This window comes from Rhinolophus ferrumequinum, chromosome X (assembly GCF_004115265.2).
Source record: "Rhinolophus ferrumequinum isolate MPI-CBG mRhiFer1 chromosome X, mRhiFer1_v1.p, whole genome shotgun sequence".
NCBI classification, from domain to species: domain Eukaryota; kingdom Metazoa; phylum Chordata; class Mammalia; order Chiroptera; family Rhinolophidae; genus Rhinolophus; species Rhinolophus ferrumequinum.
In genome coordinates this window covers 120,516,911-120,533,491 of record NC_046284.1, presented here as the reverse complement: position 1 = coordinate 120,533,491, position 16,581 = coordinate 120,516,911, and the positions used below count along the sequence as shown (strand labels likewise).

The following is a 16,581-nucleotide window of genomic DNA, read 5'->3' as shown; positions in this document are numbered from 1 at the left end:
TTAACGTCCATCTAGATGTCAGGTCCTCCCTAGACATTATTTTAGTCTCATAAAAATGCTCCACGGTAGGTTTTGTCATTTCCGTTTTGTTAGTAAGACAGGCTCAAAAAGGCCCACTTGCCTGCTCAACATCATATCAAAAATTAGTGGTCACTTTCAGACTTGCAACGAGTTCTGCCAAAAGTCACCATCGGAGACATTTAAACAACCACCGTGGATCACATATATTAATCTTAGTATTCCCAAGAACTGACCTATGCTTAATCTATAACTGATGCACTTTCAACCAATATCTAGTAAATAACTAGTGAGTTATTTCCAAGAGAAATATACCGAGAGATGGGACACAGTGATTTCTGTTTACTGATGATGGATTTAGTCAAGGAGATTTTGTGACGTTTCACGGTCAGAGGTGGTGTATACTGAAGATACCAGTTACCTATTGCTGCATAACAAATTATCCCCAAATGTAACGGCTGGAAACAAGGGCATGTCTGTGGGTCAGGAATTGTGGCATGGCGTAGCTGGGTCGCCTGGCCCAGGGTTTGTCATGAGGCTGCAGTCACCTGGGAAACAGTCTCAAGCCTAGCCTGACTCTCTCCCAGGCTCTCATAGTTACCGGAAGGGTGTCGGGATTTAGTTCCCATGTGCTGTTGGCCGAAAGGCCTTTGTTTTCGCTGGCTCTTGGCCAGAAGCTGCCCTCAGTTCCTCGCCTACCTCAGGGGCCGCTCAGAAATGACGTCATTAAAACAAGCTAGTGAGAGGAACCCAAAAGAGAAGACCAACAAAATACAAGTCATGATGTTTTGTAACTTAATCTCCGATGTGTTATCCTAACACTTGGCACTATTCTCTTCCTTAGAACGAAGGCAGTACTTCCAACCACATTCAGTAGGAGGGATTTGCACAAGCCGTGAAGGTAAGGAAATGGGGATCCCCAGGCGGGGTGGAAGGGGGAGGGGAAGTGTCCTCTCCAAAGGGTGCCCACAACATTGAATAAAAAAGGAAGGACGTGAACATTCTGTCTAGAATAAGAAAATTACAATTTACCACATATGAAAGAGTTGAGTGAATTTTTTCCAGAGATTGTAATTGCAAGTGACTTCCAAATTTGCAACATTAAAAGTTGTCTCCTAGGCAGAATCATACCGATACCATTAGATAATATTGCAAGCGTATATATGCATGCGTATTCCTTGCAAGCAAGATCTTTTTTTAGACATTTACTATAAATGCATATACTGGGGTGCCAAAAAATTGTATACACATGACTTGCATTCATCTTTTGTTATCAATATATAGAGAGCATTACAATTTTAATAGTTTTTTCCTTTTTAAAAATGTATATACATTTTTTGTCACCCTCTGTATATTAATAAATAATATTAATTACTATAATACATACTATTATGTAGTATGTATTATATATTATGTATAATATATTACATATTATGTATAATACATAATATATATTATGTATTACATATCATATATCATTTAATTATATATCATATGTATTATATATTATATATATACATTCTTCAGAACTCTGGGCGTTATGCAAATTAAGTAAGCATTGTGATTATTTCCTGTCACTACTGAGATGTCAAACGTGTGAAACAGCTGGCAGTACACATTCTGCTTTTCAATCTGAAAACTTTAAGTGTGAGGTAAAAGTGCATGTATGAATAGAATATAAAGTGAGAAAATAAACTGCCTAGTTTTATTTTTCAACGACGTTACACAATTCAAACCTTATCTTCACCTGTGAGACGTCCCTTTCCATGAGCAACAAAGCATATTGGTCTAGAAAGTTTTAAAATATGTTCCCCTGAGGTTTTCACTAAGATCAGCCTAGAAGCCAAACACAGGATGACAGAACTTAGGCTTATAAAGTCCATTTTGGAATATGCTGACGGGATATGTCACAAAGACGGAGCCTCACCATCTTTTGTCGTTTATACTTCCGAGCCACTGGTGTATGCGTTACTGTATATTATCAAATTTCATTTTAAATGGAAACTGTTCCTATTTTAACTCAGTAGTTTAAATGCTATTAATAGTAATGTTGTCTTCCTACTCTGTCAACAGGGAGAACTCTTCCAGTTCCGTTTGAATCTTAACTTTCATTTCTGCACTGTTGGGGAAGAATCTTTGGGGGCATGCATTATCGTAAATGTGTAATGATGACAGACCAATGTATGTCTAACTTGACTGCGTTTCGGGATTTGTTTGAATGTGCATTCCCAACATATGAGGAATTCATGACAATTAACACACCCAGGTGACATGGAGCAGTGAAGATGGGACTCGGGCCAGCAGAATTTTTCAGCCTTCTGGTCTACCCTCTCTCTTTTTTTTGTTAGGGTCTCCTCACCTCCAAAGCGCATCCAAGGGTGGATCCCAGGAGGAATGCTTGGAGCTCCTGCTGCGTAGTTTGCACTTCTGGTTCACGCTCAGAAAGCCGGTATAAATGCGCTACAGTGAAGGACTGACTCATAAAGAGACCTTGCAAACCAGTTGTTTAAAACTCGTGAATTCCAACAAAGCTGCTACTGTGCCCCTCTGCTAGAGTCCCGAACGCCCAGTGGGTACAAGCATTTAACGCCCTTCATGGAAACGATCTTGTATACGTCTCCATGTCCAACCAGATTCCCGGGGAAAGGGAGTCGGTGTCTTTGTGCCCCAGGCACAGAATACAAAGCCTGGCACCGACAAGATGTTCAGACGTCATAAAACCATCACTCACCATGACAACAAAAGTACACACGATGCCCAGCCTCTCGCCAGAGCAACAGGAGTGGTGTTTTGAACTCACAGTCTAGATGTTTTCCAGTAGTAGCATTGATATAGTGAGAGCCATGGCACCTGACAGAAAGGTCTCCTGTTGACAAGTGTGGGAATAGGTTTTCCCAGCTTTAAAACCAGAACATCACTCCATTTACCGCAAACAGTGAGATGCATGAAAATAAGGAACCTACAGTGTCTCCGTCAAGAGGCCACATGCTGAAGAGGTAATTCAGATGGGATTGTCTGCATAGGTTTCACTGGAAGAAAAGGGACCCAAATATCACGAGAATCATGGAGAATAGAGTTACAGGCAGATCTGATCAACCTCTCTTTGTTGCTCGCCCAGCCTCAGAAATTACTGGTTTTCACTGCTTTTGCCTCCTGCTCTCTCTGCTGCATTTGCTCTTGTCTCCAACACAGCGGCTGTCCTTTGGCCCAAGGTTTCCGAAATGTGGGTCAGGGACTTTTGTGTAAGAAATCACCTGTGTTGGCTCAGGAGGGCACAGTGGGTAATGGAGCTCCCTTCACAGTGGGGTGGGGTTGTGTGCGAGCACCCGGGTTTGGGCCAGACAGTTATCTTGTTGGAACTGTTACGCTTTTAGCCAAAGGGCTCTCGTGCAAGATGGGGTCAAACTATGTGGGCAAGCCATGGTTAAGGCATCTGTTAGGGAGCAATTGTCACAGTAATGCTAAGAAGAAAAAGTCATCCCCACACCCAGCCCACAACAACAAACATTTGAAAGGTCACGCACGGTCATACAGGTGAGCTGGGCCCAGCCTGGCCAAGTCCTGTCACCAAGCCCAGTGTCTGCAGAGCAGGCTCAAACCCTGTGTGGAAAGGGGTGACATTAGCACAAGGAGAGCTGGAAGAAGTGAGAACAACGCTTCAGGTTTCCACGCATAATTACTTGGCATCGTTCTCCAGCAGCCTCTGGAAGGTTGCTTGTTCTCCACAGGTGTCTTAAGAAAATATATTTAAAAAACAAAACAAACCTTGAGTTAAGCTACATTACATCCGAGAAAATCAAAAACACTGTTCTCTAGCATTAGAGAGATAGATAGCTTTTGTTACAAATAAGACAATAGCCATCGTCATCTTTGCTTATATCCACATACGTCCCGTGTACGCACTGAGAAACTTTCCGTAACAAAGAGGTAATATTACCAGGACTATTCAGCATTTAAAGACCCAGAGTTTGTTTCATGGACATAACCACAAACTCACTAGGGGACCACTGGGCTCAATAAGCAAAATACTTTAATCATTTCAACATCATACTCACACGATGCCAAAGAGTAAAGCTAATTAATCATTTTGACTAGGTTTTCATGGAATCAGGTGACTCCGATGAATAACGGTGATGGTACCCACTCTGGCCCACAGGTGAACTCTCGACCTCTGAAATCATTCTTGAAGAAGAAGTCCTGAAAAATCCCTACACACCGCATGACTAGATAAGCCGGAAAGAGGCTCCGGTGCTTGAAAGTAGAAATGCTCTCGTTATCCTTCCAAATACCAGTTGAGGAAGACCAGAGAATGCAACATGCTTTTCATCTCAATTTGTATTCACTTCCTTTCTAAGCACTTAATCTCTAGGAGCATTTCACGCATTACACGACTTACGATCTGTGTGAGTACGTCCTGTCATGTAGAGGAGAGAGAGGGCCATTAACCCGCCCTCTGTTAAGCCGCCTCTGGCGTATTACAGCCGGAGCCCCAAACCATTATTTAGGAACTTCAGAAAGGATTACACCCCAGGAATCCCCAATTCACGTCAGTTTGAATGCTCCAGAGATGGGACTCGCTGAGGCTGGTTTCCAACCTCATTGCATCCAGCCTGAAGTGATTACAGATCTCTAATTCAGCAGCTCACGTTATATGTACTTGCTTTGTTTTGGCTTTTTTTTTTTTTTTTTTCTCAAACCAGCAAATGTGTGTAGACCCAGACCAAGCCCTTCTACATATCACGGGGCTGCCAAACTTTTCATGCTCGTTCTTCTTTTCTCCAAGTAAAGGCTGCTCAAATACTGATTTGGATCGTCCCACCGTGGTTTCCTGCTGTCATTGTTGAAGAAGGTGATACTGAACTGAGTAGAAAAAATGAGCTTCTCGCCCGGTCTAACTCATCACTTACTAAAAGATAGGGTCCCAGACACCTGTCGGCCATTGCTTTTGGGACATGGGAGAGAAAGGGGAAGGAAGGGAAGGGAAGAAGCTAATAAAAAGGTGAGGTTTGTTCCAGCAAACTTGCTGGAATGTGGGGAACTGGCTGTCCGTTCCACTGAGGGCCTCTGGGAGGCAGTGCAGGACCCACGCCTCAGCCTGCCCCGCGGGGGAGGGAGCCACAGCTGTGAGAGATCAGCTCCCATCAGCCATGGGTTGAAGCCAAGGTGGGAGGTTTGATCCCCTGGCACTTCCGGCACGCGGTGTGCTTTGCCAGAGCAGGCGCTGGGGGCCAGAGAAGGTCCTTCTCCAAGGAGACACAGGTGCAGGGAGCTAGAAGACACACAAGAGCCGTGCTCCTGAAAACCATAAGGACTCAGGGAATATGGCAGGATAGCTATATCTGTGTTTGTATCTACATGTCTATATCATCCCTGTATCTGTATCGTATCGATATCTATAATCTATAACGGTATATGTGTATGTATCTCTATAGCACTGTATGTCTCTATATAGATCTATACCAATAACCATATATCTATGTCTCCATCATATATCTATATATATCTATAACTATGTCTGTATCTATATCTAATCTATACATATAAAACTATCAGTATCTATATCTCCAATTACACCTATATCTGTACATTTATATCTATAGATACATGTGTTAGGCATGTATTTATCTGTATACTATTATGACTTTGCAACAATAATCCTCTTTCTAAAAATATCCAGATCTTACAAATCATTTTCATAAACAAAGCTAGGTAACAACACCAAACGACCCCTGAAACCTAATCGTTTGTAAATCGATTGATTCATTTGTAAATTGAAAAAGAGTATGCACCATCACCAAGATCAAAGGGAAAAATCTTAACAGAGGCTCCCTGATTTATTGATCTTTTCAAAGAACCTGGTCTTGGTTTCATTGATTTTTCTCTACTGGTTTCCTGTTTTCAATGCAATTGATTTGTGCTGTGATTCTTATTCTTCTGCTTACTTTGGATTTAATTTCTTCTTTTTTTCCTAGTTTCCTAAGGTGACAAGTTGAATTACTGATTTTATGTACATTCAAGGCAATAAATTTCCCCCTATGCACTGTTTTCACTACATGACACAAATTTTGATGTTTTCATTTTCATTTAGTTCAAAAAATTTAAATTTCTCTTGAGAAAGACAGACTTCAAGTGACATCTGCTGAAGTCGGAACCAAAGCTTTATTCACGGCCCACGGCCTCATTGGTAATGGTGTTTGTGGTTGGCCAAAGAAGCTGGAACAGTCTACTTTCACTCTTCCCCATGGTTGTTTCTTTACCAGGTGATTAAAATATGTTAGAATTATTAGACATCCTTTTGTTAAGTCAATATAGTCATTTTCTCTAACATTTACCCCCCCCAGGATTCCACATGCATTTTGTGACTTTTATTACCACACTTTAACCTAGGTAATTTGCACACTTGGAGATGAAAAAAATCATACAATTGTACGTAAAAACTCCCCAGTAATACAAAATTTTAAAATGCTTTTGTTGTCTATAAAAATCTGGATGTGTAGATGATTTCCAATTAAAAATCTACATTTTTTTGGCACATAGAATTACATTTACAATTCTGTTTTTTAAGGAAAATGAGAAATGAGCACCCTTACTATACACATTGAAACTTTGCACACAGGAGACGTGGCAAGAGCTCTCCACTTGATAAATGGTTGCTTCTCGTTGCTCTCTGGCACGGACACCACAGACGTGTTCTGAGAGTCTGCAAATGCTTGGCAGATAGCAGCCAGTTTCGGCTATCTCGCCTGGAGTCATGTCACCTTGCCAAACAGCCTCAGGATATGTTAGCAGGCTGTCTTGCCTCGGAACTTACATGCATTAAAGTGTATGCTCTAAATATGAAAAAGAGAAACCTGTCCACAGACATAGGAGACCTGAAAATGACGCCTGCCCAAATCAGAATTAGAAAGACCTTAAAGACATCTCACTCAGCCTTAGGCCAGTTCTCTTTCATTGACCCGATAGATCCATGACTTACCGTCCAAGGATTTCAAGACAACATGACATTTACTGAGGTCAAGGGCAAATCATCAGATCAGCAAGGAGCTTCCGTCCACAGAGACCTTGGATGGTAATTTGGATATTGTGGCATTTCACACACCCATTGGAGGGAGGGTAAATAAGACCCACTGGACTGAGAAGTGATGCTTAAAATAGAAGCATTGAAATAAGCAAGAGCTGTGCCAACGCAGGGCTTCCAACCCAGCTCAGATGACAACGCTTTGGGCACGTCTCCTGGCAGGAGTTGTTTGCCTATCCGAGGTCACTGTGCCATCTGATGACGCTTGCTCACTGTATCATGGTAGATGTTGTTCCAGGTCAGAAGCTGCTGAGATTGGAGGGGTACACTGAACATGCATTCTGTGTGCTGGCATCAGCAGTCATGCTCTTGTGAGAAATTCAACTTGGTTCTGTAGGAGAGAAGAGTCAGCGTTTCCCATTTTCTTTTCGTTAAAACAGGGCCGTGAGTTTTGTTTTGTTTTTGTGCTTTTTAATGCTGTAAATTCACTTTGCACATAAATCCAATCTTTGTATTTTGTTGCATACCTCGTGTCTGTATCATTGCTTCAAAAATAAAACGAACATTTGAAAACAACGAGGCACTTGCAGGAAAAAATGAACTAGGATTTATGTCTACGTAGGAAAATGTTCCCCATTAATTAACAACCAGGTCTAGGGACGTTATAAAACTGTCCTTAGTTTTACAGTGATAAATGAAACATATTGAGTCCTTCAAAGAAAGTGTTGTTTATTGTTGTGGTAAACAATGAATGCTAAGTAACTTATGGAAATATACAGATAACACTTGGATAAACATGGCACTAATGGAGAAAGGGAGTATTTCTTCAGGAACCAGTCTCCGTCTTCCCCCCCTCTCCGTTTTCATCTAATGTTGATCAAAACAATCCTCTGGCAAGTTTAGTTTTTTAAAAACAGACCATGTATTTTATAATGTATAGAGGGTGCCAAAAAAATGTCTACACATTTTAAGAAAGGAAAAAAAACTATTAAAATTGTAGCACTCAGTATACACCAATGACAATAGGTGAATACAAGTCATGTGTATACGTTTTTTTGGCACCCCCAGTATATATACATATATATTAAGCAATGGAAAAATGGGAAGAGGGAAATCACCCTGGTCATTCAGCGTGAGCTCTCATACTTTTTCCTCTACTTACATCTCTTGATCTTTCACGGTACCTCAGAAACATCCTGAGTCCACCTTCAGATTCGCATGATTTTTCTTCTCGGTCTGTGTCACTTCCTTTGGCTGTCCTGGGCCAGAGTGAGAATCAGAGTCCGCTCAACAGTTGCTGAACACACGTGGTACCAACTCCATACTGAAGCGGCAGGGGGAGGGCCAGAAGGAGAGGACGGTGGTCTCTCTCATTCATAGTTCTCTGTACTGGGTCTTTTCGTCACTAAGAAGTATTTAGCTTTAGCAGGCATTCCGTAATGGTGCAAGATAGAAGTTAGGAAAAAAAGAAGGAAACGATGACTAAAAAAACAGAGCTTTCGGAATACAGCGAGGCTCTTTGCTGCTAAATAGTGTGTTGGACTATCCGATGCATGACACATCTACATGCCACCAGCACCACCGTCTGCCCGACCGAGATCCCATGCTCCAGGGCAGCTGTTGGCGGCCGCCATCTTGAAGGCTGGAACTCCCAGTACGGATCACGTGAGAATTCAAGCAAATCTTCTTCTCTCTCCTTACAAGTCATTGATTCATTTGCATCATGAATTCATTTCTTAAATGCTTATGCCCTTGCATTAATGGCTGGAGGATTGCATAACCAAAATACCGATTGCCCCAGATAACCCTCATGTCCAAATACTAGAGTTGGTATAATCTGTGGAAATAGAAACACCACTGATGGATATTTCCTTTCTTGATACCCCAAGAAGTGTTCTCCTCCCACAGGCGTCACCCATCCACAGAGTGAACTGAAAGATGCTAGAGTTTTTTTTACAGTTCCCTCCCAGAGGTAAAATTCCGCAGAGGTGGTCCCAGTCTTCCTGTTCTCCAATGATGGTTGTCTCACTTGATGGTGAGGTTCGTAAGACAACCAGTCTGGATGTCGGAAGAAAGTCCTAGAACTTTCATTTGTACTTATTTCTACCTACATAAAAAAGAGAGTGACGAAGATGTATTGATTTGTGACAGGGGGCTTGATGTTGAGCCCCCCGTGATGGATAGGATATGCCATGTCTTTGGAGGGTGACAGCTCCTCAGAGCCAATTGGGAGTTTGTCCAGCACAGAGACACTCAGGCCTGGCCTCCCATCTAACCCCCACCTTTTCGTCAGTAACAGACCCTACGCACCAGTCAGTAGCTTTGCAGATTATTTTATGTAGGTTTAAGTAACCTCGTCCCCACCCTACCCCACTCCCCCCAAAAATGGACATGTGGCTGAATTTTCTTGCAGAAGAACTGTGGACTGAAAATATTTCTCCATACCTCAAGTCCAAGGTAAGAGCCAGCCGTCTTCTCCTGGTTAATCCCCATAGAAGCCTTGCATTCGCCTTTTTATGAGGTCAGCACCACCACCATCCAATGAAACAATCACCCGCCAGATCCGAAGTTATCAAGAGCATTATTTGAAATGTGAATTTACACGTCAGCCGTGAACCTCCCCTGAGTATATGTCTTGAGGTCATCAATAATTGTTATTATTAAGCCATCCAAATTAGCAAAGCAATTAAAAGTCGACCATCCTGGACATTATTCAAGCTAATTTATATTTTAATGAGAATAAAAGTGAATGTGCATCCTTTATACATAAAAATATGTGGAAAAATATTTTTGCATGACAATTTTAGGTGGACCCCAGCTTTTTTCTCTTTCTGCGTTGGTTTTACAATTTCAAGTAACACATGAATACAATAATGCATGCCTATAATTTGCAAAGTAATGAATAGCAACAAATTGAGGATGAATGCTGAAAACTGTTTACTAGGGGGGTTGTAAGTGAACAAGAAAATGATTGGTGACCGTGGTTGCACGAGCTGGGAGACGGGGGTCTGGGAGAGTGAAGTCCAGGACCCCCAGCCCATCCGGTGAGGTCGTGCTGTCGGCCCCTCTTTGTGAAACTATTATGTTGTGGTTCAGAATAGTTCTCCTTCGGTTCTTTGTAAAGTGTGCTTCGTAAATTGTAAGACAAAAGATTCCCAAGGATGAACCAAAACAATTCTTAACATCCTGCTCCAAGATTTCCCTGAATCCCCCAAAGAATTCCCTGGGATGATGTCCTGTGTCTTTGGCACTAGGGAGCGGCCATAGCAGACAGGGAAGCTCATCCACGCATAAGGTCACAGGCTCTTGTTATAAAAATAAGCCTTAGGTAGGTAAGCGCTTTCACCCACATCCAGCCGGCCTCATTTAAAACTGGGAAGGGACTGAAGAAATAGCTTGAAGAAAGCCCTTACTTTTCGGATATTTGATTAAATTGTTGAACCCAAAAAGCATAAGAACTCCCGTTGTCTGAAAGACTCAGGCTTTTGCACAGAAAGTATCTCTGGGATTAAGTACTGGCTTGGACCCCCAGCTCCGTTTTGAGGTTTCCCCGGGTGGTCCCCAGGGCAGGACTGCTGGGTCCTTTCCATGTGGACTGTTGTCTGCACGTCCAAATGAGCTGGAGCTTCCCAGGTGAATTGCTGTGTACTTGTCATCAGATATGCCACTTACCTGTTCCACCCCGCACACCCAATTAACGGTTCCTTGCTGAGCAGGGCCCCCCAGCCATGCAGGTAGCCCTGGGTTGACAGAGCTCTGTCTGAGGATGCAAATAAACTCCCCAACTGTACACCAGCATTGACAGGAAGGCCCCCTCCCCGCCCCAAAGCCCAGCCTTAGTTTCTTGCCTTTGGATTCTGGACAGCCATCAAGAAAACAAACCCCGGCCAGTCCTGAGAGTCCTGCGGGGCTGTGAGGGCAATGGACAGCATCCCCACAACTCATAGCCACCCTCCCAAATGACCTGGAGGCAGTGAGAAAATGCCTGCAAGGGGTCACATCGGGAAAGCTCTGCAGGGACCTCACGGGGATGGCCGTCCGTCTCCATCAAACAGGTTTCCGGTTCTCTGTCATGCCTCGGCGCCGGAGCCTGTGTGCTGATGTCAGCCCATCCCGGGTCGGGCAGCGGGGTGTCGCTGGGTGGCAGACAGGTGATGCCAAGCCAGGCTTGGATATGGCTGCCTGTGTACCTCACGCAGCATTTTCCTTTTCCTTCGCCAGGTGCTGGGTTGTTCAACGGGCGGGTAAATATGCACGCGTCGGCTTTGGGCCTCCCGTGAGGAGGCTGGCACTTGCCCAAGTGACAATACAGCACTTGTAAAGACAGGAAGGGAGGTGCAGAGCTGTGGAAGACTCAGGCCTGCCTGGGGGTGGCAGCTGCAGAGGCAGCCTTGGTTTTCACACCCTGTGACAGAATGTGGCCCGGGCTTCGGCGTGGTGCCACTTCTGGGGACCTGTGTGAGGACGCCGAGGGCAGGTGTGATGGATGACCCTGGGAGAGGTGACAGCCCATTGGCGTCTTCACCCACACCCTGCCAATCGGGATGAAGGACATGTTGTAAGTGAACTTGATAAGGAAGAAGGCGCGAAAATGGTTTGCGTTGCTGCCCATGGAAACCCCGGGGCACCTTTTATCAACCTTTCCCTCCAGCATGATGACTCTACGAACAGGAGACTACTAAATACTTTCAGTATGAAATCTTCAACCTTTGCGTGCAATCCATTTAGGAAAAAAATACAGAATTCTCCTCCTGTGGACAAAGAATGATACGGGGTCTTCCATCGACTCATCAGTTAATAAACTTTTTTAAGTGAAGGAAAGGACTGACTTACTGAGACTCAGGTTTAACATTTGATCAAGTTCATTCGATAATCACTTATGCCGACGTATAACTGTAGGACAAATAAACTGAAAAACATCTGCTCATCCAAAATGCCCACAGCAGCGCACGTTCGATGCACAGTCCCGTTGGAGCTGGCACATGACTGCCCACAAACGCAGCACAGAGCCAAATGGACAGACCGCACCCCCTGTACGTATTAGCTTCCAAACCGGAACCCGGAGTCCTATCAAACCTCGCAGAGGAGCTTCTTTTCCTTGGCTTGCCAAAACCTCCAGCCTCGCCTTCCCACGGGCTACTTGACAGGAAGTCAGTGACAAGTGGGGACAATACAGATATTTGCCAACCCCAGGGCGGGCAGTCAGTGCTAACACAACTATAAAAACAGAACTTTGCCTCAGTCTCTAAGTCTTTCAAAGTGTCTCCTGAATTCAGTTTCCCAAATTGACTCAGAAACTAAAATGTAGGGATTATTTTCTGTGTAAAAAAACATAACAAGTAGGACCCCCTCCTCCATTGCTGTCGGGATAAAGGAGGGAGGAGAGAAAAAAAAGGGCATTTTGTAAAACTTCCACATCAGCCATGGTCATTCTGTACCTGCCATTCGCTGACCCACGTGACATCGGGAGGAAGTTAGGTTGCGGGCAGATTGCCAGACCCTGCCATCCGCACTGAGAGTGGAAAACCCCAAAAGGCGGCGGTTCCCTCTGTGGCTGCAAATTAGAATCAATTCAGCAGCTCTGAAAACATCCCCCCTTCAAGACTGTGATGGAATCAGTCAGATATAACGCAAAACACAAAGCAGAATAAACAAAAAACCCTCCTCCCTAGCAAGTCACATGATACTTCACTTGCTCTAGCTATACATAGATAAATAGATCTAGTAGCTTACACATTTGGTAGCAAATGCATTTCAGACATATACATGGTATTTTATACATATATACATAGCTCATATACACATTTCATACACACGAGGTCTGACAATTATATTCGCGAACCTGTTGCACCAATGTTGCTAAACTTTTTTGATATCAGAGGGATTATTCATTGTAAATTTGTACCAACTGGACAAACAACCAAGTTTACTATTTGGAAGTGCTGAAAAGGCAGCATGAAAGAGTCACACGAAAACGACCTGAACTTTTCACCAACAATTCATGGCTCTTGCATCACCACAATGCACCAGCTCACACAGCACTGTCTGTGAGGGAGTTTTTAGCCAGTAAACAAATAACTGTATTGGAACACCCTCCCTACTCACCTGATCTGGCCCCCAATGACTTCTTTCTTTACCCAAAGGTAAAGGAAATATTGAAAGGAAGACATTTGGATGACATTCAGGACATCAAGGGTAATACGACGACAGGTCTGATGGCCATTCCAGAAAAATAGTTCCAAAATTGCTTGGAAGAGTAGACTAGGTGCTGGCATTGGTGCATAGCTTCCCAAGGGGAGTCCTTCGAAGGTGACCATAGTGATATTCAGCAATGAGGTGTGTAGCACTTTTTCTAGGATGAGTTCACGATCTTCATTGTCAGACCTCATATAGTTACACACACAGGTATAGTCACACACTGTCATACAGGGTCTCTAGTCCTGCTCCCTGCACAAGAACGCAGGATATGGTGAGGCCAAAAAGGAACACCCACGGAGCCACAGATAGGGGATTCATACCACTATATTCTTGCTGGTGGCTGGGTTGGAGACACAGGAAGCAGGAGCCTCATGAGCCGCAATCTGCCGTCTGCTTCTCTGCCAACTAACAACCCCTTGCTGACTGCTATCCGCCGACCGCTTCTCTGCCAACCAACCAACCAACCAACCCACTAGCTAATGGCAGTCTTCTCTTGCTGGCTCAGACATGGCGGTTACATACGTGGCTAATGGCTAACTAGTTGACAGCTGATGTAAACTAATAACTAGCTGATGTAACTAGGTGACAGCTGATGGCCAACTAGTTACAGCTGATGGCCGTCTACTACCCGAGCCCGCACCTTTCCACATGAGGCCAAGAGGCTGGAAACTGCTCTCTGGGACTCTGTCCCCACACACGCACATTTCATACACATAATTACACACACACATAAAATCATATATTACTTGCAACATCATATCTTTCGTACTTGGAGGCAGGCAGGCAGGAGAGGCTACTGGTTAATTGCATGGATACTGCCTGGTGGTCATGCCCTGGGCTCATTTTCAGACCGTGGCACTCACTAGCCACCTGAGCTGCGGCAGCTGACTGGAACCATTTGTGTGTCTCTGTCCTCTGCCTCCCGATGCGGCTAGCCCAATGCCCCAAGTAACACGCTTCCCCAAGTGCTTCACAATGAGTTGGCCCTCGGTAAATGTTAGGTCCAGAGGTTCATTCTGTTAGCTGTTTCTCTAGCAAAATACAAAAGGGAGCTCACGATGGACCTACTGTAATACCAAACGGTCCACTCCAAGGAAGAACAGATGGTGTCCGTTTTTCATAGTGGACCCGACTGCATTTGACAGGTGTGGCGGGACATGAGGCGGGAGCCTGTGGGATGAAAAGGTCGGTCCCTGTCAGCGTCGGGTTGCACAGACTGGTGCTGTCAGCAGGCCGACTGACAGATTCTAAGCAGCCATGTGACTACATTTCAATCACGACAAGCTGCCTGCGCAAGAGCCATTGTGCAAGGCCGGGGAAGAGACGTTGTGGGGACAGAGCCCCAGAGAGCAGTTTCCAGGCTCTCGGCCTCACGGGGAAAGGTGCTGGCTCGGGTAGTAAATGGCCGTCAGCTGTGACTGGTTGGCCATCAGCTGTGACCAGTGAGCCATTAGCCACTGATAACTGCCTTGACTGCATTGGTTGGTTGGTTGGTTGGCAGGCAGAGAAGTGGATGGTAGATTGCAGATCGTGTGGATCCTACTTCCTGTATCTCCCCCAGCCGCCAGAGAAACGGGGGCACAGGAAGACCCCTTGTTGGGGTTCTGGCGAATGTTTGCTTTTGTATCTCCAGCCCAGCGCTCAGTGAGAATATAGTGGTGTGACTCCCCTACCTATGGCTCCGTGGGTGTTCCTTTTTGGCCTCACCATGTCCCGCGTTCTTATGTGGGGAGCAGGACCAGAGACCCCGCATGACACCCTGTGTGACAGATGTAATCTCTTCTAATGACACCCTAGAATGGCTGAAACCGGCTTTGACTAGCCCTGTGTTTCATCAGCATTTCCCCCAATAAATCCCGCCCAACAGAAGATGGAATGGGAAATGTCTACGCACTCATGCAGCTGTCTACACCTGTGTATATTGGCATGCGTCATACTCACGTCTACAGCTGTATATTGACGTGGAAGGCAGCGCAGCAGACAGTGGGGAGAGAACATCAGCGCCCGGCGTCATGCTTCTCGGTAGCTTTTCACTTCATCAGGCCTGCAAGCAGGGATGTTTACAACTGCTATCATCCCGTATCTCCACGTGGTCCGCAGCAGTGGTTCTCAACACGGGGTGCCTGTGAGAATTCTCTGGGGACCCTTGAAAACAGCCCAGACAGCCACCATTCACTCCAGATCTGAAGGTGCCAGGAGACACTGCTCTTCTTAAAAGCTCCCCCAGGCATTCCGATAAGCAGTCAGTTTAGACGGCGTCTGGCCCGGGTTTGTACGCATATCAGAGGTCATTGTTCAAAGGTCAATCTAGAAATGTCACATTAATCAGAGGCTCGAATCACTTTCCTACTTTGGGCGCTGTCGAACTTTCCAAACAGTAATGAAGTCACTGTTTTTGGTTGGTTTTTTGTTTGCCCCCTCCCTCAAATCTACATCTGGACCATAAATGTGCCCTTGAATTTCTCTGTTTGTGAAATGACTTCCAATCCACAGATTTTACTTACATGTAAATTTGGTTTCGTTGGACAAGACGGATTTTTTGAGGCAGACTTGTGAGGCATACAGGCGTCTTAGCAAAGAATGCATCACGTGAAATTCAAGCCAGCATCAAATGCAGATTGAGTGGGTCATTTCTGTAGCATTAAACTTCCAATGTGTCTAAAACAAATGCATCCGGCCTTAGGGAAATGTGCAAAGATATGCAGTACTGCCTGCCTTAAAACTAATTTGTGTCTCTTAGATGCCGTTCTCCCTAAACACACTGCCATGCACACGTGATCCAATTACACAGAACGAAATGCAGACACAGTGTGAGCCTGTAGCACCCAGGGAGATCCGAGTAAGCTCTTTGGGGGGTACTGACATCAGTTTCCTAGCGCTGACCGTGTGCTGTGGTTTCAGAGGCTGTCACACTCTGGGCAAATGTCTTTCCATTGCTCAAGTCTGAGCTGGCCTGTCCATCCCACACAGGTCTTACTGCCCACCTCATACTCAGGAGCCTCTGTCACTCCCTGCCAACAGTGTTTTCTAGAATGGAGAACCAGTGCATCCTGGGAGCTCCCCTTCTTGCTCAGTGTCCCACCTCTACACCTGGACTAGGAACATAGCAGGAAAGTGAGGACATGTCTATTGGATAAATGACAGGTAAATAAAGAAGTGGTTTTGATGGAGAAAAGAATGACCCAGTTTCCTCCGGAAGACACCACTTTATTTGTCATGCTTTAAGGAACAGCATTCTTCTAATTCTCCAGTAGACAGGCTGCATCCATTGCATCTCAAAGTGGAGAATACAAGCAGCTCTCCACATGCTTTTTGGACACTGGAGACTTGAAGCTTTCGACGTCATG

At 44.8% G+C, this 16,581-nt stretch overlaps 1 protein-coding gene across 1 annotated transcript in view; it reads left to right on the top strand.

The window, feature by feature from the left end:
* LOC117020555 (uncharacterized) overlaps positions 1 to 3,606 on the top strand; it is a 308,400-nt gene extending 304,794 nt beyond the window's left edge. The window contains exons 13-15 of the transcript XR_004422721.1: positions 863 to 919; positions 2,092 to 2,172; positions 2,367 to 3,606. The gene's annotated coding sequence lies outside the window, so the exon portion shown is untranslated. The remainder of the gene's footprint in view (positions 1 to 862; positions 920 to 2,091; positions 2,173 to 2,366) is intronic.
* Positions 3,607 to 16,581: the final 12,975 nt, after the last annotated feature.